Source organism: Camelus ferus, chromosome 17 (genome assembly GCF_009834535.1).
Source record: "Camelus ferus isolate YT-003-E chromosome 17, BCGSAC_Cfer_1.0, whole genome shotgun sequence".
NCBI lineage: Eukaryota > Metazoa > Chordata > Mammalia > Artiodactyla > Camelidae > Camelus > Camelus ferus.
Genome location: NC_045712.1, coordinates 3,693,142 through 3,716,967, shown reverse-complemented (window position 1 = coordinate 3,716,967; position 23,826 = coordinate 3,693,142). Strand labels below are relative to the sequence as shown.

Here is a 23,826-nt window from a genome sequence, read left to right as displayed (position 1 = left end):
CCCTCTTCAAAAGATAAAGACGCCAAAAATCTGGTAGGAGAAAAGGAAAAAAGAAAGAACAAAAGGCAAAGCAGCGCGGGACGGGTCCCGCGGGGAGGGAGCGGCAAAGGAGGATTGGCGCGTGCTCGCTGGGTCTCCCCTCTCCAACTGAGAGGCCAGCGGGACAGAGGGGGAGCCTCCAAGGCTTGGATCTGTACAGAGCAGCCCTTGACTAACAGAACTAAGTTAAACGGGCACAGAGCGTCCCCCCGACACCCAGCCTGAGATGCGGCCGGCAGCGGCGGGCAGGGCCAGGCTGCCCAAGCCGGGCGGAGGACGGAAGTGGCTGCACGGAGGCAGCCCCGGGGGAACGCAAGGGGCTGCGCGCGGTGGCTGTGGGTGCACAGGGCAGAACAACCTGGGCCCTCCATAAAACAGCAAGGTTGATGTGCTCCCGGGGGAAGGGTGCACACCCCCATCTCTGAAAACCCGCGGAAAGTTTTCGGGGGAAGAGAGGCGGGGCTCAGGCACAGCCGCCGTATCCCCCGGCGCTGAGCACCCAGGCGGGGGCGGGGGCGAAACCTGCATCCGCACCGAAGGGCTTAGCAGCCTCAAAGGCCAGACTGAGACTGGCCTGCAGCCCGGGGCAGATAGGATCCTTCCATCCTGGTCCCTCAGAGAACTTGCTCCAGAAAGACAAACAAGGAGCTGGGTTTTGGCTCGGAGCAGGGACAGGTCTTCCCTGAGGCCACCTGCGGAGCGCTGACCAGGGCGGAGCGCGCAGCGGCACAGAGCAGCAGAGCTACCGGCAGCGCAGGTAGAGCGAGAGCGGCCCCCCCGCCTTTGGGGCAGGAACACAGCCCCTGACCGAGGTGCTGGGAGGGGGCACGACCCGCCCTCCTACCCGGCCAGTCTGCAACATCTGACTGCGGCATCCAGAGGGGCAGCAACCCGCCCGCCCACAGCAGAGAGCTGCACCTGACCCAGTGTTAGGAGGAGGCGCGATCTGCTTGCCCACAGGTGCTGGGAGCAGCACAGAAGAGGGCGCCAACAGAGGGCCTCTGAAAACAGCAAGCTGAGCTTCCAAAACAGGACGAAGACAGAAAGACTTCACATTAAAAGCACACAGACTCCAGGAGAACACGGACAAACCCCCCGCCCCTTTTTTTGTTAATCTGTTTTTACCTGTTCTATTTTCTATTACTCTCTTAATTTTTACTTCTTAATTCATTTCTATTTCTCTTGGGTTTTGATGTCCTGTTATTGATTAGACACAGGTTTCAAATACATCTATTCATCTCCCCCCCCCCTTTTTTTGTAAAGGTTTTAAAAGGACGTCTCAACCCGATTAATACTCTGCTTCAATTCGCTCTTCTATTATTCATTATACAGTGTTTTCAAACCCTCTTTCTCCCTTCTTTTAAAATTCTTTCTCTCTCTCTTATTTTTTTTTCTTTTTTCCCTAAGTTCTATTCCTAAATAGGCATCAGATAGATAAAATCCTTAAGGACCAAAATAAACAACTGATACTCCATAAACCACAGTGCCAGAGAGGTATGAGCAAGATGAAGCAGAAACACCTTTCCCAATTAAAAGAACAAGAGAAATCCCCTGAAAGAAAGATCAATGAAATAGGCATCGATAGCCTACTAGATCAAGATTTCAAAAAAGGAGTGATCGAATTGCTGAAGGAATTAAAAGAGATAGTGTTTAGAGATATAAAATATGTCAAAAATGAAATTGAAGCTATAAAGAAGAGCCAAGTAGAATGGGTAAACTCATTGACAGAGATGAGGAATGATCTAATAGCTGTGCAAAGCCGACTAGATAATGCAGAGGAACGAATTAGTGATCTAGAAGACAGGGCAATAGAAAGCACCCATTCAGAAGAACTGCAAGAGAAGCAAATAAAAAATAATGAAAATAGCATAAGGGACCTATGGGATAACATAAAGTGTCCCAATCTTCGCATAATAGGGGTCCCAGAAGGAGAAGAAAGATCAAAGGGGATTGAAAAGGTTTCTGAAGAAATCATGACTGAAAACTTCCCAAACTTAAAGAAGGAATCAGATATCCAAGTACAGGAAGCTCAGAGGGTCCCAAACAGGAAGAACCCAAATAGACCCACACCAAGACATATCATAATCAAGATGGCCAGAGTCAAGGATAAAGAAAGGATTCTAAAGGCAGCAAAAGAAAAGCAAAGAGTAAGTTACAAGGGAACCCCCATAAGGCTCTCAGCTGATTTCTCTACACAAACACTACAGGCCAGAAGGGAGTGGCAAGATATATTCAAAGCTCTGAATGAAAAAAAGATGCAGCCTAGGATCCTTTATCCAGCAAGGCTATCCTTGAGGATAGAAGGAGAAATCAAGAGTTTCACAGACAAAAAAAAAAAGCTGCAGGAGTTTAGCAACACTAAACCCATGCTAAAAGAAATATTGAAAGGGCTATTCTAAATAGAAAAGCAGCAGGATGCTACAGAAATGAGAAACTCACAACTGGGAAGGTGATAACTCATGAATTACAAATAAAGTAAACATGAAATTATAAAAGAAGACATACAAATCACTGAGAGTGGGAGAGGGAGGCAGGGAAATATAGAATATCTTTATCTTTCTTTTTTAAATTTTTTTAACAGTAGGATGGGTTTGAGATCATGTTACTATCAGTTTAATAAAAACAGTTATAGTAATTGGTTAATAGATTTACAAAAAAGGGTAACCACAAGCCAAAAATTTACAAAGGAGTCACAAAAATTAAATAAAATCCATGAAAATACAAAGGAAAATTACCAAACCACAAAAGGAAGAAGAAAGGAACAAAGAGGATATACCAATTCAACTGCAAAGATAAGTTCAAAATGGCAATAAACACACATCTATCATTAATTACTGTAAATGTTAATGGACTAAATGCTCCAGTCAAAAGACATAGAGTGGCAGACTGGATAATAAAGCAAGAACCTTCAATATGCTGCATACAAGAGACCCACTTTAGGGAGAAGGACACATACAGATTAAGAGTGAAAGGATGGAAAAGGATATTCCATGCAAATGGAAAAGCCATAAAAGCAGGTGTTGCAGTACTGATTTCAGACAAAATAGACTTTAAAACAAAGGCCATAAAGAAAGATAAACAAGGACGTTTTATAATGATTAAAGGAGTGATACATGATGAGGATATTACACTCGTTAATATATATGCACCCAATATAGGATCACCTAAGTACATACAAGAATTACTAACAGAGATAAAGGGGGATATTGATGGGAATACAATCATAGTTGGAGATTTTAACACTGCATTAACATCACTAGACAGATCTTCCAGACAGAAAATAAACAAGGCAACAGAGAAATTAAATACTACAATAGAAAAACTAGATTTGGTGGATATTTTCAGAGCATTACACCCCCCAAAAATAGGATATATATTCTTTTCAAGTGCACATGGAACATTTTCCAGGATCGATCATGTACTTGGGCACAAAAGAAACCTCAACAATTTTAAGAAGATAGAAATTATCTCAAGCATCTTTACTGACCACAATGCCATGAAACTGGAAATCAACAACAGAGAAACAAAGGAGAAAAAAAGGAAAGCATGGAGATTAAACAATATGTTATTGAAAAAACAATGGATCAATGAGGAAATCAAAGCTGAAATTAAAAAATACCTTGAGACAAATGATAATGAAAGCACAACCACTCAAAACCTGTGGGACACAGCAAAGGCAGTGCTAAGAGGGAAGTTTATAGCGATACAGGCCTTCCTCAAAAAAGAAGAACAATCTCAAATAAACAATTTAACCCACCACCTGAATGAATTAGAAAAAGAAGAACAAAAAGCCCCAAAAAGCAGCAGAAGGAAGGAAATAATAAAGATCAGAGAGGAATTAAATACAATAGAGATTAACAAGACCATAGAAAAAATCAACCAAACCAAAAGCTGGTTTTTTGAAAAAGTAAATAAAATCGACAAACCTCTGGCCAAACTCACAAAGAAGAAAAAAGAGAGAGCACAAATTAGCAAAATAAGACAGGAAAATGGAGAAATTACAACAAACAAAATAGAAATACAGAATATCATACGAGAATATTATGAAAAACTATATGGAACCAAACTGGATAACCTAGAGGAGATGGACAAGTTTCTGGAAACATACTGCCCACCAAAACTGAATCAAGAAGTATCTGAACACTTGAACAATCCAATCACTAGAAAGGAAATAGAAATAGCAATTAAAAACCTCCCTACAAATAAAAGTCCAGGACCGGACGGCTTCACCGGGGAATTCTACCAAACATACAAAGAACTCATACCAGTCCTTCTCAAACTCTTCCAGACGATTGAAAAGGAGGAATACTCCCAAACTTATTCTCTGAAGCCACCATCACCCTGATACCAAAACCAGGCAAAGACACTACAAAAAAAAGAGAATTATAGGCCAATATCACTGATGAACATAGACACCAAAATCCTCACCAAAATTTTAGCAAATAGAATCCAACAACACATAAAAAAGATTATACATCATGACCAAGTAGGGTTCATCCCAGGGACACAAGGCTGGTTCAACATACGCAAATCAATCAATGTAATACATCACATCAACAAGAGAAAGGACGAAAACCACATGATCATCTCAATCGATGCAGAAAAAGCATTTGATAAAATTCAACACCCATTTATGATAAAAACTCTCGCCAAAGTGGGTATAGAGGGAACATATCTCAACATAATCAAAGCTATATATGACAAACCTACAGCCATCATAGTACTCAACGGTGAAAAACTCAAAAGCTTCCCACTAAAATCTGGGACAAGACAAGGATGCCCACTATCACCACTCCTATTCAACATAGTCCTGGAAGTCTTAGCCACAGCAGTCAGGCAAGAGAAAGAAATAAAAGGGATCCAAATTGGAAAAGAAGAGGTAAAAGTGTCATTATATGCTGATGACATGTTACTATATGTAGAAAACCCTAAAAGGTCCACACAAAAGCTACTAGAGCTGATTGAAGAATTCAGCAAGGTAGCAGGTTACAAAATTAACGTTCAAAAATCAGTTGCATTTCTTTACACTAACAATAAATCAACAGAAGAAGAAAGTAAAGAAACAATCCCCTTTAAAATAGCACCCAAAGTAATAAAATATCTGGGAATAAATCTAACCAAGGAGGTTAAAGAATTATACACAGAAAACTATAAACCATTGATGAAGGAAATTAAAGAAGACTTTAAAAAATGGAAAGATATTCCATGCTCTTGGATTGGAAGAATCAATATTGTTAAAATGGTCACACTGCCCAAGGCAATCTACAGATTTAATGCAATCCCTATCCAATTACCCAGGACATATTTCACAGAACTAGAACAAATCATAATAAAATTTATATGGAACCATCAAAGACCTAGAATTGCCAAAGCATTACTGAAGAGAAAGAAAGAGGCTGGAGGAATAACTCTCCCAGACTTCAGACAATACTATAGAGCTACAGTCATCAAGACAGCATGGTATTGGTACCAAAACAGACATATAGACCAATGGAACAGAATAGAGAGCCCAGAAATGAACCCACAAACTTTTGGTCAACTCATCTTCGACAAAGGAGGCAAGAATATACATTGGAATAAAGACAGTCTCTTCAGCAAATGGTGTTGGGAAAACTGGACAGCAGCGTGTAAAACAATGAAGCTAGAACACTCCCTTACACCATATACAAAAATCAACTCAAAATGGATTAAAGACTTAAACATAAGACAAGACACAATAAACCTCCTAGAGGAAAACATAGGCAAAACATTATCTGACATACATCTCAAAAATTTTCTCCTAGAAGAAATAAAAGCAAGAATAAACAAATGGGACCTAATGAAACTTACAAGCTCCTGCACAGCAAAGGAAACCAGAAGTAAAACAAGAAGAAAACCTACGGAATGGGAGAAAATTTTTGCAAGTGAAACCGACAAAGGCTTGATCTCCAGAATATATAAGCAGCTCATACGACTCAATAAGAAAAAAATAAACAACCCAATCCAAAAATGGGCAGAAGACCTAAACAAGCAATTCTCCAAGGAAGACATACAAATGATGAAAAAGCACATGAAAAAATGCTCAATATCACTAATTATCAGAGAAATGCAAATCAAAACTACAATGAGGTATCACCTCACACCAGTCAGAATGGCCGTCATTCAAAAATCCACAAATGACAAATGCTGGAGAGGCTGTGGAGAAAGGGGAACCCTCCTACACTGCTGGTGGGAATGCAGTTTGGTGCAGCCACTATGGAAAACAGTGTGGAGATTCCTCAAAAGACTAGGAATAGACTTACCATATGACCCAGGAATCCCACTCCTGGGCTTGTATCCAGAAGGAAATCTACTTCAGGATGACACCTGCACCCCAATGTTCATAGCAGCACTATTTACAATAGCCAAGACATGGAAACAGCCTAAATGTCCAACAACAGGTGACTGGATAAAGAAGAGGTGGTATATTTATACAATGGAATACTACTCAGCCATAAAAACCGACAACATAATGCCATTTGCAGCAACATGGATGCTCCTGGAGAATGTCATTCTAAGTGAAGTAAGCCAGAAAGAGAAAGAAAAATACCATATGAGATCACTCATATGTGGAATCTAAAAAACAAAAACAAAAACAAACAAACAAAAACAAAGCGTAAATACAGGACAGAAATAGACACACAGACAGAGAATACAGAGTTGTGGTTACCAGGGGGGTGGAGGGTGGGAAGGGATAGCCTGGGATTTCAAAATTGTAGAATAGATAAACAAGATTACACTGTATAGCACAGGGAAATATACACAAAATGTTATGATAACTCACAGAGAAAAAAAATGTGACAATGAGTGTGTATATGTCTATGAATGACTGAAAAAATTGTGCTGAACACTGGAATTTGAGACATTGTAAAATGATTATAAATCAATAAAAAATGTTAAAAAAAAGAAGTTGTGGTTTATTTATACAATGGAATACTACTCAGCCATAAAAAAGAATAAAATAATGCCATTTGTAGCAACATGGATGGACCTGGAGGTCATCATTCTAAATGAAGTAAGCCAGAAAGAAAAAGAAAAATACCATATGGTATCATTCATATATGGAGTCTTAAAAAAAAAGTCACTAATGAATTCATCTATAAAACAGAAACATACTCACAGACATAGTAAACAATCTTATGGTTACTGAGGGGAAAGGGAGTGGGAAAGGATGAATTTGAGATTTGTGAATATTAACCGGTCTATATAAAATAGATAAGCAACAAGTTATAGTGTATTGCACAGGGAACTATATTTGCTGTCTTGTAACCTTTGATGAAAAAGAATATGAAAATGAATATATGTATGTATATGTATGACTGAAACATTATGCTGTACACCAGAAATAATTGACACATTGTAAACTGACTATACTTTAACAACAAAAAATGCTTGCTCAATCCAAAAAACCCCCACCACATTATGTATTTACAAATATATAAATAAAACTTCACATCTCCCAGAATATTGAACAGAAACCTGTCTGAGCCAGAGTCAGGCTTTCTGCAGAACCTTCTATATCAGCCATTGCTGGTCTTAAAAAAATATGCTTTCTGTAAAGAATGTTGAAGCTGAGGTGCATGGAATTCTTAAGACAGAGTTTTACTCTTATCATTTTCTTCTGTGCCAAACAAAAACTGGAGTTACCAGTGTTGTGTGGGTCCACAATGTTTATTCCTTTCCTTATTCCCTGAAAGCTACTTAAGGACTTCTAATCCAGTGTAAGGGGATCTGCTAGAAGCCCACTGTGATGACTGAGGTAGAGCATGGGGAGTCAAACAGCCTGAGCTCTAATACAGACTGTCTTTTTACCATATATGCCTATTCTTTCATTCTCTGCATGCAAATTTGGCTCCCATCCTCACTGCAAAACTGGGCTGTGTTTTGCCTCAGAGTTCCATGCTTTCTAAGCCCGAAGATTTCTTTAATATTAGGAATTAGTAGGTCCTGAGAACTCTGACCAATAGGGGATGAACAACCAGTAAATAGATAACTGCCCTGGTCTGTGTTTTGAGTGGAAAACATTGAAGTTCATTTCACACTGTACCACGGTAGGACTGACTCCTGCTGGGCCATGATGGTAACCAATTTAATAACACACCCTTGGATTAGTTTTCCATCCATCCTTTTTCCACACCAAGCCATCCATCTGCCCCCCTACAAGTGGTCCTTCGGTTTCCGGGATCTCTCCTAAAACTAAACCACTTGTCTGTAACCTTGTCTCATGTCGGTTTCCAGGGCTCTCAAGCTAGGACATTGTCTGACCCTTAGAACTTACAAGTTCCTGGATGAGTTACTTAGTGTCTATAACTCAGTTACTTCATATACATAAAATAATCATTGCTTCCTGTGTAGGAAAGACTTAATACAGCAGCTCTGAGACGACTATCCTAAGAGGCATGCTTTTGAGATTGGCCCTTGGCTGACATCTGAGATCATGGCTGGTACTAACACAGTTTTTTTAATTGATTAGCAGTTGCTTACTATGCCTAACTATCTGGGCAAATAATGTGGAGTATCCTGAACACCCGCTTTCTTCGAGTAGCATAGACTTCTGGTAATTCTATCAGAGGGTGACCTATGTGGCCAGCCCTCTTACAAACAAAACAGATGCTCAGTGCCCACACCCAGCCCCTAATCAGCTTCCCTGGATAGAAATACCGCACACGTGCTGATGCGTTTTCATTGCTGGGAAAGTGTGCACACTGTGTGAACCCCTCATGGGAGGGAGGGACCCCAGGGAAGCTGCATGTGGAGGACCCCAGACTCGGCCTGTGTCTTGTTTCTTTATTATCCAGCTGTGTATCCGTACTATCCCATTGTAATGCTTGTGATCTTAGCCAGAGGTGCAACTCAGATGCTGAGTCCTGTGAGTCTTCCTAGCAGGTCTTCAATTTTAGCAGTCGTCTTCGGGACCCCACCACACCTGCTGTGCTTATTTTGAAAACTAAATGAGATAATACGCAAGATTTTAGTATAATGCTTCTAACATCATCAGTGTCCAGTAAATCTTAAGATCAATACCAGGTAGCAGTTTGGGAATCCCAAGTTAATCAGACTGAGGGAGTGTACACATCACGGCAGAGTCTCAAGAGATAAAGGGATAGATGGGAATGAGAGGGACTGGAGTTGAAATTTAACTTGGAAATGCTCCATGCGTTTGCTTTAAAACACCAGTCCTCTTCCCCCATCTTTGCACAGCCAGTAGGAAATGTAAACTACCAGCTACTGACTTTTCCTCTTCTTGCCAACACAGACCTCCTGTCCAAACACTCCATTTAATGCCATTGACTTGAACTTTTTCTTTACCTTTCTGAGCTGACACCTTTTCCCATTTGCAGTGACCTTCCTGTCCCATCCGCATGCCCACTTCTGACCATGTGTCCTGAACTGGCTCAAGCCCTCTCTCTGGGAAATTACCAGAGTGCTCAAATCCTAGGGGCCTCTCCTTTCAGGAAACAAGGTGCTGTAGCTTAAAATCATGAATATGAGTATGGAGACTGGGACTGTGCACTAAAGGCTTTGTCTCTAATTTTAAGGCTTTGAGCAAGTTACTTCAATTCCCCAGTCTCTGTTTGGTCATGTATGATACTGAGATAATAGTTATGTTTTTTGTTTGTGTGCTTGTGTGTTTATTTGCTGGTCTAGGGTGGGATGGAGGCACACAATAAATTATGCTGGTAAAAACACGGTGTAGACACTAAAGCCCTGCACCCATGTTTGCTTTTTGAGCTCCTACTTCGAGCTCCTTGAAGATGTGGGCTGACGTTCCCTATGGTAGTTAGCAAAGCGATAGGCTGCTCAATGGGGCTCAGTCAAGAAATCTTGGTAAGTTTATTGATGAGGACCTGGGAGTTTGGAAACAACAGGTCATAGGGATATTGAGAAGAGAAGAAAGCACTGGGTTGAGAGTAATCACTTTACATACAGAGCAGGAGCTAATGAAGTGGCCATTTTCAGGATTATTATAGTGGAGTCAAGTCTTTACTGCTGGTTGAAGTTTCCTTCATTGTTAGGTGCATTAGAAATAAGTGCCCTATTGCCCTGCAATACTGTTGTTAATTATGTCAGACATTGGTTATATTTGAGATAAAACAACCCTTAGATTTCCATTTCACCTTTATCATTGGCAAACATTTATCGTGAATGGGAATATTAAGTTCTTGAGATTTTTTTTTTCTCATTGAGATATGAAAAGAGCATTAGAGTAGTGACCTATCAAAATGCACTATTATAAAGAAAGGGCAATATAGGGTATTATTCTATAATAACTTTTTAGCCATTGCTTTATTTAACAAACATTTACATACTACTTACTTTGTGTCAGACAATATTTTAAAAACCTTATACATACGATTTTAATCCTTCTAACATTCTGGCTATGATCATTATTTTACGGACAAAGAAGCTCAGGCATACAATAAGTGAATTGTTTAAGATCACACAGATAGATAAATGTCGGACTTTACGAAACCAGTCAGTCTGGCTCTGTGGCATGTATTCTTAATCCTTGTTCTCCACTGCCTCCCATTATTCTCTGTGTACTTAACTATCTGTAGATATGGGCTTCCATGGCAATGTTGCTACTGTATTAATTGTTTAGGGGCCAGTGTGGTGTCATAACTCAGGAAACAAAACAGAATCAGAAACCTATTCTGAGGATTTGCAAACTTAGTTCTCACTTATCTTTGCATTCCTTAAATTTCTACTTTTCATTGTAGTTAGATTCAACAAGGTAAGTAAGTCAGTGGATGATAAAGTGTTGATAGACCAGGAATGCCTGGTAAATCTGTCTAAACTCTTTAGGTTAATGTCATGAGAGCAACTAACATGAACCTCAGTAGCACGTCCTTTGGTGCAGTTGTCGGTCAGCTTAATTGTCTCAACATAGCTGGCCTGATACTCAGTCTTTTGTTCACTTTGCATATAATCCAGTATTAAAAGCATATGATACAGAAGGATAAAAGACTATGCCTCACTTTACTTATTCAACTAAATTATTATGCCTTGACCTTTTGACCAAATCAAATTGATCTCTCTCCCCGCACTACCGCCCATTTTAATACTGCAGCACAGATTTAATGGATTGGGAGCCTGTGAGTAAGTAATAAGAACACGGAGAAGAGTGGCCAACATGATTAAGATTTTATTTGTGGTGTGATTCCATTATAATTAACATTATGTAACCGGAGAAATACGGTGTTTTCACCTCTTCCTGGCAGATGTTTTTAAGTCAGTGGCAGAAAAGAGATTAAATAGTAAATGAAGACCTATTTATTGAAATTGTTTTTGTATCTTGTATTGTTGGATTCGTTTGTTTGTTTCACAAACCGCAGTTAATTTAGGAAGATAAGCAACATGTTTAACAAGCACTCTAAATAAATTTGTTTGCAGTGCTTAGAAGTACCATAGTTGAACTTTAGAGAGAAAATACTATGAAAAGATCTGTAAAGTGGAAGGTGTTTAAATTGTGAAAATGGAGTATTTTTTTCTTCCAAAAATATTCAACAGAATTTAAAGTTAACGAAATTGGAATAACATGGTTTTGTATTTAGAGAAAAGCATTTCTGGTTTGTTACAAGTAATTTTTTTTCCAAAAAAAAAAAAAAAAAAGGCCAATTAATTATATAATCACTTTATAAACTTGGATCAGAGACTTCTGGCCAAAGGATTGGCAATCTGTGGCCAAATTAGTCAAATCTGGTTCTCCACTTCTTTCTGTCTCCCACAAACTAAGAATGTTTTTTATATTTTTAGATGGATGAAAAAAATCAAAAGAATAGTAATTCATGACATGTGAAAAGTACATGACATTCGAATTTCAGTGTCTGTGAATACAGTTTTATTGGCACACAATCACATTCATCTGTGCTTAGATTGTCTATGACTAACTTCATGTTATAACAGCAGAGTTGGGTAGTTCTGAGACAGATACGGCCTGTAAGGCTGAAAATAGACCTTGACGAAAAACTTTGCAGACCCCTGCCCTAGCCAATAAAGAAAATAAAGCATCAGTAGTAGTAAGAGTGTGATTTCTAATATGACTGCAGCTTAGATATAATACCTCCATTTTACAGATCAAGACACTGAGGCTCTGATTATTAAATCATTTACTTGGTTAGAACTGGGTTTTGAGGGCAGCATTTAACTATAACAACTTGTATATGAATGACCAGAACTTAAAACCTATTTAAAAATAACATTGTAAGTATATTTTAAGCCTTTTGAAAATGGGTTGTGTCTTCTGTTATGATCCAATTAATAGTTTTTAAACAGGATGTGGTTGATTTGAAAGCAATCATTCCAGGGTTCAGAACTTTTGACAAGCCGTATTCACTTATAGCTGTCTGTGAAAGGCAGGTTGGTACTCTGGTTTGATAATAGATAGCAGAGTTGCTTTTCTGTGTCCATGTGGATCTTGCTGTCTATAAAAATGATTACAGGTTGGTGCAACTTTTATTCTGAGAACTCTAATACACTAGTCTTGGGGAATTGGCTCGTAGGGCCTTTCTGTGGAAATCCTTGCTGCTCACTCATTTATTGTAGACAAAAATAAATTGGCCAAAGTGTTGGCTGTCCATGGTAAGAGCTTATGGAGCTAGGTTTATGGAAGGAGGCAAGAAATTACTGATTTAAAAAAAAAAAATCTTCTCTCCATCCCTTGTTGAACTCAAGGGTCATGGTAAATGGTTGTTGCATTAGGAGGTGATGATGTTGAATTTTGTGTGTTATTAAAAGATGGTTTAAGAGGAGATCCATTTAATAGAGTTCTTAGGCTAACTTGGAGCCCAGTAGTAGAGCGGACCATTGTTTCTTCAAGAGATTTTTTGAAATTCATTGTTGAAGGACTAATTAAATGAAACATGGTAAAACTAAATTTTTGTTCACAGAAATGCTTAGCCTTCTTGAAGGGATTCTTAAAAATACCCATTCCAGTAGACTTCCTTCGATATACCCCATAGAGGACAATCCAAATAATGCCTTGAGGGCAGAGCCTGTCATAGAATATCTTGAATATCAAGAACAATAACTTCCTAATAGTAAATATCATTATGAACATTTACTGAACACTACATGCCTAGAATTGTGCTGATTTTTTTTACAATTAATACCTCATTCAGTTGTCTAAAAACCTGCTTGTCTTAATAATTTATACCAATATTAAGGGTTTACAGAGCCATATGATACAGAGTGGCTGAAATGAACACTCAGGTATCCCTAATGCCAAAGCGTGATCTTTCTCCCTCTGCTGGTTGCCGGGTGTGCTCCACATGTGTGAGTGAATGCATGAGTACATGGAAGAGTCAGTTAATCAGAAATACATCGTCATGGGATTTGAAGCTGTTTTTAATCTAAAGATTTTTTTTACTCTTAATTCTAGTACTATGATTGTGATTAAGATTAAGCTTTTGCAGAGATCCACACCCCATTTACTTGCTTTGAAAAAGAATTTTTATAGAACAATCCAAGTTATGAGTTATGATTGAACAAATTAGGTCAGCTGCCCCTCCCCCTGCACAGCCGTGTGATTGGCAGCAGAGTTGTGGTATTTCTGCTCCAATTTACATGGATTACAAAGGATCAGTTGTTCCATATGCCATTTGTTAAGATAAAAGTAAATGTTAATACCCTTTCAAGTGCCATGGTGTGCACGACTTGAAGAGTTCTCCTATGTACCTTAAACAATTTTCACAGCAGTGCTGACGGCTAGAAAGACAGGCATTTTATAATTGAGAAAAAGAACTCAGAGGATTTAAGTAATTTCTCCAGGTAACCCAGCTGGACACTCAAGCCTTCTGACTTCAACACCATGTTGGGTAGAGCCTTGTTTTAAGGGGGAAGATCTGGATCCACATAATGGGAATGAGCCAGTTTTTCCATCTTAGTGAAGATGAGACTGTGCAGATGTATGGGCTCTTCCCTTTTAGTGACTGACTTAGTTCGATCAAAACGCCAAGTGCACACAAAGGAACGTTCTGCAGTGTCCAATGGAAATACAATGTGAGCCAAAAATAAAAGTACAGCTTATCTTGAAGTCACAGTAAAAAGGAGAGTGAAACTGGTGAAGTTCTATTAAATATATTGTGTTCAAAATATTATATCAGCATGTACCAGTGTCACAACAATTACGAATAAGATATTTTGCACTCATTTCATGCACTACCTCTTTTCTTATGAGCTTCATTACGAGAACTCAGTAGTGCTGTCTGGCTAGCAGCTACCATGTTGGACAGCAAAGCTCTAAACCCAGCTTTGCTGCTTAGGTGTGGAAAAACTGAGAGAAAAGGGAAGAAGTTTTCCTAATTCAGTCTTCTTACATCCCCATATTTTGTCATTCACATGATCTCCTTTATGTTAAAATGTAAATGTCTTTTCATATTTTTAACCTAACTGGCTAGTCATCTCACTGTTTGATATTCAATCATCTGATAAAGAGTTTCTATTCTCAAGAGTTCTCCGAGGAAGCCGCATATCTATGCAAGGAAATACATAAACATGACTCCAGTGATTGGAACAAAATTAGAAGATTCCTGAGGAAAAATTGCTGCTATAATTTAACAAATGCACCTCAGCAATAACTAAGGCCCGTGAGAAGCAAATTGGTTATTTTGGGTTAATGTCAAATGAATATGCTTTTACTTCGCATTTTTCTCTGTCATTCAGCTAAAATGAATGGTTGATAATGGTTAGAATGTAATTTAACTACAGAAAGAAATGAAAAATCCAGAAAATATTTTGCCTACTCTTTAACTCATTCAAGTAATTATGTCCTAATAAAATTATGGTAATTTTGATCCAGATGACAAGTTTTTTTTTGGTGTTTTTCCCTAGTCTTTTAGACCTTTATTAATCCAATATAAAACATTGCTATGAAATTCACATATATTTGTACACATATGTTGCTTTTTCCTGTCATTTCCCCAATTGGCAAGGCTTACCAGAGAGCATTTAAATATCATGTTCTATATACAGATAGGTATTGTATACACTTGTGCTTTTTTACATTAATGAATATGAGACTTTCCTCTGCTTGTCTGAAATTTTGTTGTATTTCAAAAAAAATGACTAAATGGTATCATGATCATCATCTAATAATCATTACATGAGCAACTACTCAGTTTGATCAGAGCTTACCATTAATACTAGTACACTGTGAGTTCTGTTCTGTACATGCATCATTTCATTTAATCTCCACCACAACCCTATGACGTAGATACTACAACCAGTAGCAGCTGCTCCGATGACTGTATTCCTAGACTTCATGTTTCTAGAGGAGGCATTTCTGATTTTTTTAAAAAAGCCTTTTTACTTTTTATAGATATTGGTAAATAACCCTTCACAGAAATTGTACCGATGGATCCACCCACTAAAAATGTATGTAAATCTCTGTTACACCATGCTCTGTCAACACAGGGTAGAACTTTTGATCTTTACGATTTGGTAGGTGGAAAACATGACCTGTGAAATACTTTTGTTTTCGTTTGTGTTTTCTCTTGTAACTGAGATCAAGCCCTTTCCATAGCTGCCATCACCCTCCATGTCTGAAAACACCCTTCCAGGGAATTAACAATTTTAAATGAAACAACTTTGTGGGTGGAAAGTCATAATAAAAATTGAATTGAGGGAGAGATGCAGGGGCTTTTTGACCTTGCTAGATAGACTCTACTTTTATGCAATACCCCATTCGCCTTTCTGAGGTGGTTTGAGCCCTTTAGCTATAAATCTGTTTGCACACTAAGGAATTGGTTAATGTAGTTAGGAGCATTCAAACCATTGAAGAATGGCTGATAACTCTAGTCACTATCATATTTTTAAACTAAATGGGGGTCAGACTGAACTGTTTTGAGCTATGACATTTATTAAACATATGCCCACAGACACCCCAAAGGGAGGCTAACAATCGATGTGCTTTTGTTTTTACATACCAGATTCTTAAACTGATCCAGGACTGAAATCCACTGTAGACTCTTCACTCAATAAAATCATAAGAATATTGAGTATTTCATTGTCAGTAGATGGCATTCTCTAGCAGAAACATACTTTATACCTTCACCTCGTGGCCTCCACGTAACATTTTAAGTGGTGGATTAAAAAGCTTTTGCCTCTTTTTTTTTTTTTTTTTCAATCTTCTGATATATTCTACATTCTCCCTCATGGCTATAGGTAGTATCATGTAGACAGCTTTTCTGAACGGGGCCCGTGCAATTCAATGTGTAGTGCTTGACTTTGAATAATATTGCTTAAAGATTGTCCGCAGTGATTGAGGACGGGAATGGACGGTGTGGGAAGTGAATTCCATTGAGCATCTTCAGACCGTTTTCTGGGAGCTTATTTCATTGTTGTCTGTGATACACCATTTAACAAAGCAGCAGTATGATGGAGTCCTCCTAGCCATCACAGTGATTAACTCTTACAGAGACTTGACTGTCGTCTAGCTCACCCCTCTAATTTTGCAGCTGAAGAAGCTCGTTAGAGAAATGACTTTGCTAAGAAATTTAATGAAAAAGTCAGTCAGAACCTTGGTTTGAGCCCAGTGAGTTCTCTTTTCTCAAAATGATCCACGCCCTGTTCGAACAAGAAGATGAATGCACAGCAAAAGGTAAAACAAAAGACAGTTACCTGGAACATCATCTACCTTGTATAATTAGTGTTGGCAGTATTTCCTCACTTACCATTCATATGATTTATTGCTCCGTTAAGTATCATATAGGGCCTTCCTTGTTTTCAAATGATAATTTGCCAGGTAGCTTTTGGATTCTGAAATGACAGCCTACTTTTGGGCAAGAAAACCAGTAACGGATAAATATTAAGAAGTCTTCATTGCATCAAGCTAAGAGTTACAAACTTGATCAGCCTGTGGACTCTCTCTCCTTACCACATTTGTATACAAAACCACTTACACATGTGCCTCTGTTCCAGACACTGGACCAAGAAATCTTTGACAGGGGTTTATGTTAACATACCTGATAGGAAAATTCATTAAATGCCCTTTTATGTAGCTGACAAGGTTGGGTATAACACCTAGAGTTAGAAAGAAAGAAAACTATTTCCTTTAGCGTGAGGCAGCTGTGTTGATTGCCTTTGTCGTAAATGTATTTCAGTCCTCATCAGTTACTCCAGAAGAAGTGTTACCATTTTATCAGGTGACCTTCACAAAAAGCATACTGCTCTTATCTTTTTTTTTCTCTTCTATTCTCTTGGTCACTGAGTAGCACCTGTCTCTCTCCCAGAGAAGCATGTGATTGCATTTTCAGTATTACTTCAGTCAGAAGATTCAAGTTTATGCTAATTTGGAGAACAGTTACTTGTCTTTCTTGTTGCTTGAAGCCTTGACCAAATCTGTTCACTTGCTTTGAACAGTATTGCTCTGATTTTATTTTTGCTTGGGCAGAGGCCATGGATATTTGGAAAAATTGAGTTCTTATTTATCTAGGCTTATCTATGACATTGGTAAGATCTTCTATCTTAGAGCTCGCTCAGAACAAACAAAAAACACAGTGGCCAAGAAGGTCCATAAGTCTGTACACTTCTGAAACAAACATGATCTATTTTTCCCTCTTCTACATGCGTTTTGAATAGAGTTGGAACGGATGATTATTGAGAACTGCATGAAATTTAATGATGCTAACATTATCAATTTGTACGTTTATCCAGGTGTGAAGAGATGTGTGTAACAGGATAACATGAAAGCTATTTAGGTTAAGCAGTTTATTAATGTAAAAGCTAACTTTGGTGCAGTCACAAACACAGAACCCCAAATAAACATCTAGGAAGGAGATGTCTCAGCCTGTGTTTCAGCATGCTGCAGTAAATATTTAAAAGAAATCTGTCCAGATTTGAAGAAATTAAATCTATTCTGTATTGTTTTATTTTTCTAACTTTAAAAAATTAATTCTTGTCATTGTTTTTATGAGTTTTTGAGCCTTTTTATACATGCTTAAAATAATAGATTTTCCCAATACAAATTTCGTAGTCCTTTAACGTAACATTGTGGGGAGTGTTGTTATCCTACATGATAAAGTAAGTGCATGATGTATTAATGTTGCTACACTGGCTGGAGAACTAGATTTCAATAAAATGCTCTCCCTAGACTTTAAATTTTGACATTTGAGAAGTCCCAGGAGCATCTAGTACGGTGCATCTTCTTGGACCAGTTCATTTTTTTTTTTTAACTGTTGCATACAACCGCTCAACATGCAGGTTTTCAGTGACCCCCGTGGCAGAGGTGTTGCTCCAAGTGCTGGAATACAAACACTGAGCACCATCCTGTTTCAAGGCACATGTGGTTTAGTTAAAGCAGGTGTGTCAGTGAGCAGGTCTAAAATTTAGTGCAGAAAAATGTTGTGTCAGGAGATGCAGAGAAGAGCCTTCTGCGGTCAGTGGGGAGAGGCTCCAAAGTTGAGGTTCGTGGAGTTGAGTTTGAGGGATATTAAGTGAGTGCTCTTGTAGGTAGGAGGTAGTGTGAATTGCCCACAGTATTGTGAAAATGCTGTGTGGAATCACCATCAACGGCATGAAGTTACAAGATGGTCTCAGTGGCAGAAGTTGTAAGGTTTACATCATCTGGATCCTTGCCAAGGCTTTGTCATTTAGCAGGAAGTACACAGGAGTTGGAGATAGGATGTCTCACTCTGCTGCTTATTAGCAGTACAACCACACGCCACATACTGAACCTTGCTTACCTACTTTCTTATCTCTCAACCATAGATGATACCAGTAGGTACTCAATAAATGTTTGACTTCGTGTTCAAAGGAGATTATAAATCTGGAAGCATGTGGCAAATGGGAAAGGTTTATAAAATGTAACTTCTTTTGTTCTATACATATTTATTCCACACCTGTTATAGTCCATTCACTAAATTATGGTGAGGAGTAATTAACTTGGTATTGTTTAGTCTTAAAAAGCATTTACCATTTTATAAAGGTCATTACTGTACCCCATACCTTTTGTTTTGGCGCTTCGGAATAATCTAATAATTTTAAATACTTTCCTCAGCAATACAACCTGCTCACGTTCCATTTGTACCAACATGCCTTGGTCTGAATGGAATTTACAAAAGATAGACCCCAAACCATCATTTTCATTCATTTATTCATTTTAATCTCCTTGACTACTACATTGGGTGTCAGGCTCTATGCTGGGCACCAGGAATATGCAACATAGATGCCACCCTCATTTAGTTGAGAGTAAGTGAGGGCTGCGGTCATAAATCACATAATCACAGACGGTCTGTGATACTTGCTTTAAAGAAGCGAATGTTGTCCTGTGAATAGTGTATTATGAGGACCTGACTTAGGGTGTGACAGGAGTTTTCTTTTAGAAAATGAAGTTTGAATGGGAATCCACAGAATGAGTAAGTGGAAATGGGTTAAAGGAAAGAACATACGAGAACATACTATGTATAAACGCCCTGCAGGGGGAAAGAACATGGCATATTTCCAGAACTGAAAGCACTTGAATATATCTGGAGTGCAGAGAGCAGAGTGGAGGATGGTGGGAAGTGAGTTACTGGGAATATTGGGCAAAGACTAGATGACAAAGGGTCTTTAGACCAGTTAAAGCATTTGGTTTTATTTTCATGACAAGTGGGAAGACACTGAAGTATCTTAAGAGGGTTTGAGCGGTAGGAGTGATTGTATCAGCAATAGATAGGGAAGGCACAGGTGAAGTCCAGAGTGAATGCAGGGAGAGTGTGCTCACTGCCATTGCAGGTGAGAGAGATCAGGGTAAGTCGGGGGAGCTGGTGACAGAAGTGGAAAGATGTGCGTGAAGTAAATGGTCTAGATTACTGGTGGATCGTCTATTTATGAGAGATGAGAAAGAGTCTCTTTGGCTTGTGAAACTACAAATTGTGGTGGTGCCCTTCACTGTGAACCCTGGAAGTGGACCATTCAGTGGCGAGAGAGAATTTGTATAAGGAGTCATGTGTTTGTATTCAGATACATCGAGTTTGACATCCCTTTAGAGTAGCCAAATAGAGATGTTGGGTAACCAGCTGGCTGCATGGATCTGGAGCTCAAAAAAGAAAGAAGACAAAATATAGAACTCACAGAAATGTAAATAAATATGTGTGTCAAGTCCAAACTGTCATCAGCATCACCTGGGGTTTAAATTTAGAAAGATGTTGTGTATATTTTTGGAGGGTAAGAAAAGAAAGTATTTGTAAAACTTGTGTAGCCCTGCAACTATTTAAAATTTTTATAATTGTTGCACAGTTTGTCTTAATTTTGTGCGTTAGATTTCAAGTTTTAAAAAGTGTATTCTGATCTAAAGTTTTGGCAGTGATTTTAAAGAAATGAGAAGGGAATTGTGTTCATGTGGTTTATAAGGAATGAATATTAATTGTTCTTGATAATCTTACAAATGTATCCCTTAATTTCAAATGAGATAGAGTTTTGACTTGCATATGAAAATCAAATACTTAGTTTTGCTTTTTTGAACACACTTCAGTATTGATATCCCTTTCTCATTTCAGATATTTAGATATACATCAGCCTATTGGCCTTTTTATGGATTCACTGCAACAGTCTTCTTGCTCATCAGGGTAACTTCTTACACAGCTTAAGGAATATCTTGATAAAATCAGATTCTCTGTAATTCACTGAGGAAGACTTCTTTTAACATGACATACCATTGAGATTTTTCTAAAACCATTGATACCACAGACTTAAGAAAGTCTAGGTTTATGCTTTATTCTAAAATCCATTTTTTAATTTGCAGGTGATGTGCAGTTGAACTTGGGATGAATAACCTATTTTAAGGTATGTACCATTCTAGTATAAAAATATAGCTGTGCACCAGAAACTGACACATTATAAATTGACTATACTTCAATAAAAAAGTGAAAAAATAAAACAAAATAAACATGTATATGTGTAATATACATAATATATTTTATCTTTGAAGAATTGTGCACAAGTTTTGATCTTGATATTAACTGGGACTGCTTTTCCTTATAATATATTAATTTTTAATTATAGATTAAGTTAGTAACTCTGTCTTATGTAAATAAAATATACAGAAAACAGTAACAATGGATTTTATATTAAACCATAAGATAGTAGGTGATTTTCAATGTAATATGCAGTCCTCAAAGTTCATTTGCAAATAACATTTTATTGTTAAATCTCATTTACAAATGCATTTTAAAATTGTACACTTTTCAAAGGAGGAAAGTTAACTATCTGAAATTTATTATCTGAATAGCTAAATATAATATGCAATGGATTTATAAATTTTCCTGCAGGTGTTTATTCAGCTGTAAATCTTTGTTTTTTATGAAATTTATATTTTTGCTGTATTAAATTCTAATATTACCAAGATCTGCATTTTTTAACACAACTCTGTAAACGTTATTTTATATGTTGTCCTGTTTAGTGATCAGTTGGCTCTGAATGTAATAGAAAAATACTCAATAATCATCTTCTTGATTATTTAACCCAATACCTCTCTATTTTGTATAAAGTTCTCTGTCTTTATTCCTTCTGGTTTAGTGCATACCTCATATACTGGAGAATTATCAGTTTGCTTGTGGTAGCAATTTGTACTTTGGTAATTCTGTGATAATAATGTGATTTGGATTTGGTTACCCAGTTGCAAGTAATCCTGTGGCATTACAGAGTTTAATTTATGGGGAAGATCTTTAGACTTAAGGATTACTGACCATTTAGGAATGATTAATTAATCAGTATAAAATTGAGTCTTAACTGTATTAATGCCTGCCTAAGCTACACACAGATACGTGCACAGACACATGTAGCACTCAATCTCATGGCAAAAATGACCAAATTACAGCAAAGGGAAAGGTGCCCCATGACATCGGGCCATCACAGAAAGCAGTGAGCCAGGGGTTTCAGCGTCAAGTGTTTTGAGACCTTTCTTGCTCTCACAAGCTATGGGATCTTGAGCAATTCAGTTACCCTAAGATTCACTTTCCTCCTTCATATGGTTAGTGGACCAAATCACATGATTTCTTAGGTTCTTTCTTTCCGAAAATACTTTGATTTCTTCAAAAACTAAAGTTTAGAGGTGAATAGTGCCATATTGGTAAAACTGCTATGAATTAAAGAGGTGACAGGGTAAGGTAACTTCATTCAGTGGGATAAGACAGTAGAAAATTTCGATTGATTCTGAAATAGTCAGCAGTATTCTTGTTTATGTACCGAATTCTGGAGTTTGGGTGAATCTAGGAAGGCAGGCTTCCCTCTGTGCCCTTTCTTCCTACCTGAAAAGGAGATTAAGGATTGTCGCATTCTTAAAAATCTCTCATTTTGAAAGAATGCCTTATAACCTTGTTAGCTCAAGGTTATCTTTTATCTGGTTTCTCTTTTCCTGGTTAGGTTGAAAGCTGAAGAGCATTAAAATATCTATTTTCTTAGTGGTTTCCTTTTCTCAATTTGAATAATTCACTTGATTCTCACAAGCTACTTAGATGAGAGTGTTATCTAGGAATGGTAATTTTAGTTTCTTTTGTTGGAAATTAGAGAAATAAATGCATTATATTTTTAGTCTAGAGAGTAAGCCCTCATAGCCTTTATCTGGTTATTTAAGATAATCTAACTATTGTTCAGGCACCTTTTCTGTTGTGAGGTTTTGCTTCAGGTTTGTTTTTCTTTTTTCTTTTCATTTTAAAAAAAATTCTAAGATGAGTGAAGAAGGAGGAAGATCCATTTGAGTATTGGGCTTATTCCGCATGGAGTGTCTCTTCTTGCTACCATCCCTGTATTATTTTATGTTTCTTATTTCAAACATTCCAATAGCAGTGGTCAAATGATCACTGTTTTATATCAGAGGGGATTTTTATGAACCAAGCCAAAGAATCCACTAGATCTCTCAGACCATTTTTCAAACTCTTAAGATTCTATGATTTTAACCTTTTAGATTAAATTTTAAAAAATACCAGTTTTGTAGGTGAAAAATGATAAGATGGTATCCATTTTATATGAATCAACCTACATATTAGCTATTTATTGTTTGGAAAAAATATAACTCATCAGATTATTAAGACAGTAACTTCATTTAAAACTTAGCTATTATCATGAGTGCCAGATATTAAAAACTATATTTTAAGCATTTGTGAATCAAATGGGAATAAAATATTCATTGCACATCTTTTTTGCAGGGATTTTTTTTCTGCGTTTTATGAGACAAATCACAGGCATTACATTTTGAAATCAGTTTCATTGTTTTCTTGGCAATTGCCACATAGTTGTTGAATATTTGCAGTAAGTTTTAATGACTAATGAAGTGCATACTTGATTATATGCCATTAGTAGAAATATCTTTTTATGACAAGGGGTGGTTTTCAGCATGGCCTTGACAAAGGCAATGTATAAATGTGCTATTTCCCTTTTAAAGAATGCAAATCAGTATAAGCAAATTTTAAGGGAAATATTTAAAAATAAACAATTAAAATAATGGATATTCTTTGTGTTACTTATTGAAATTATATGAGCATATAAATGGAGCATGTAGACATCCTTATTTTCAGAGGCCCATATAATACTAATTAGAAAAGTTATAAAAATTGTAAGTATTCAAGTGAATTAATTCCACTTTTATTACTTACCTCTTATTGCTAAGTATACTGACTATTGGGTAGATGGCTATCATGCTGACACTGATAATCTTCCTTTGATTCCTTTTCAGTTTTTCTAACCATCATTTCATGTTCCTGATACTCTAGCTACTTGTCGCTTTGCCGTTGCACCTGGTACTTGATCCTACCTCCCTGCCTTCTTTTATTCAGTTTCATTTGTCAGGCATAC

General features: G+C 37.6%; 1 protein-coding gene across 2 annotated transcripts in view; it reads left to right on the top strand.

Annotated features, from left to right (window-relative positions):
- CNTN4 (contactin 4) overlaps nucleotides 1–23,826 on the top strand; it is an 813,748-nt gene that overhangs the window by 108,880 nt on the left and 681,042 nt on the right. For both annotated transcript variants that reach the window (XM_032458061.1, XM_032458059.1), the window contains exon 2: nucleotides 20,780–20,820. The gene's annotated coding sequence lies outside the window, so the exon portion shown is untranslated. The remainder of the gene's footprint in view (nucleotides 1–20,779; nucleotides 20,821–23,826) is intronic.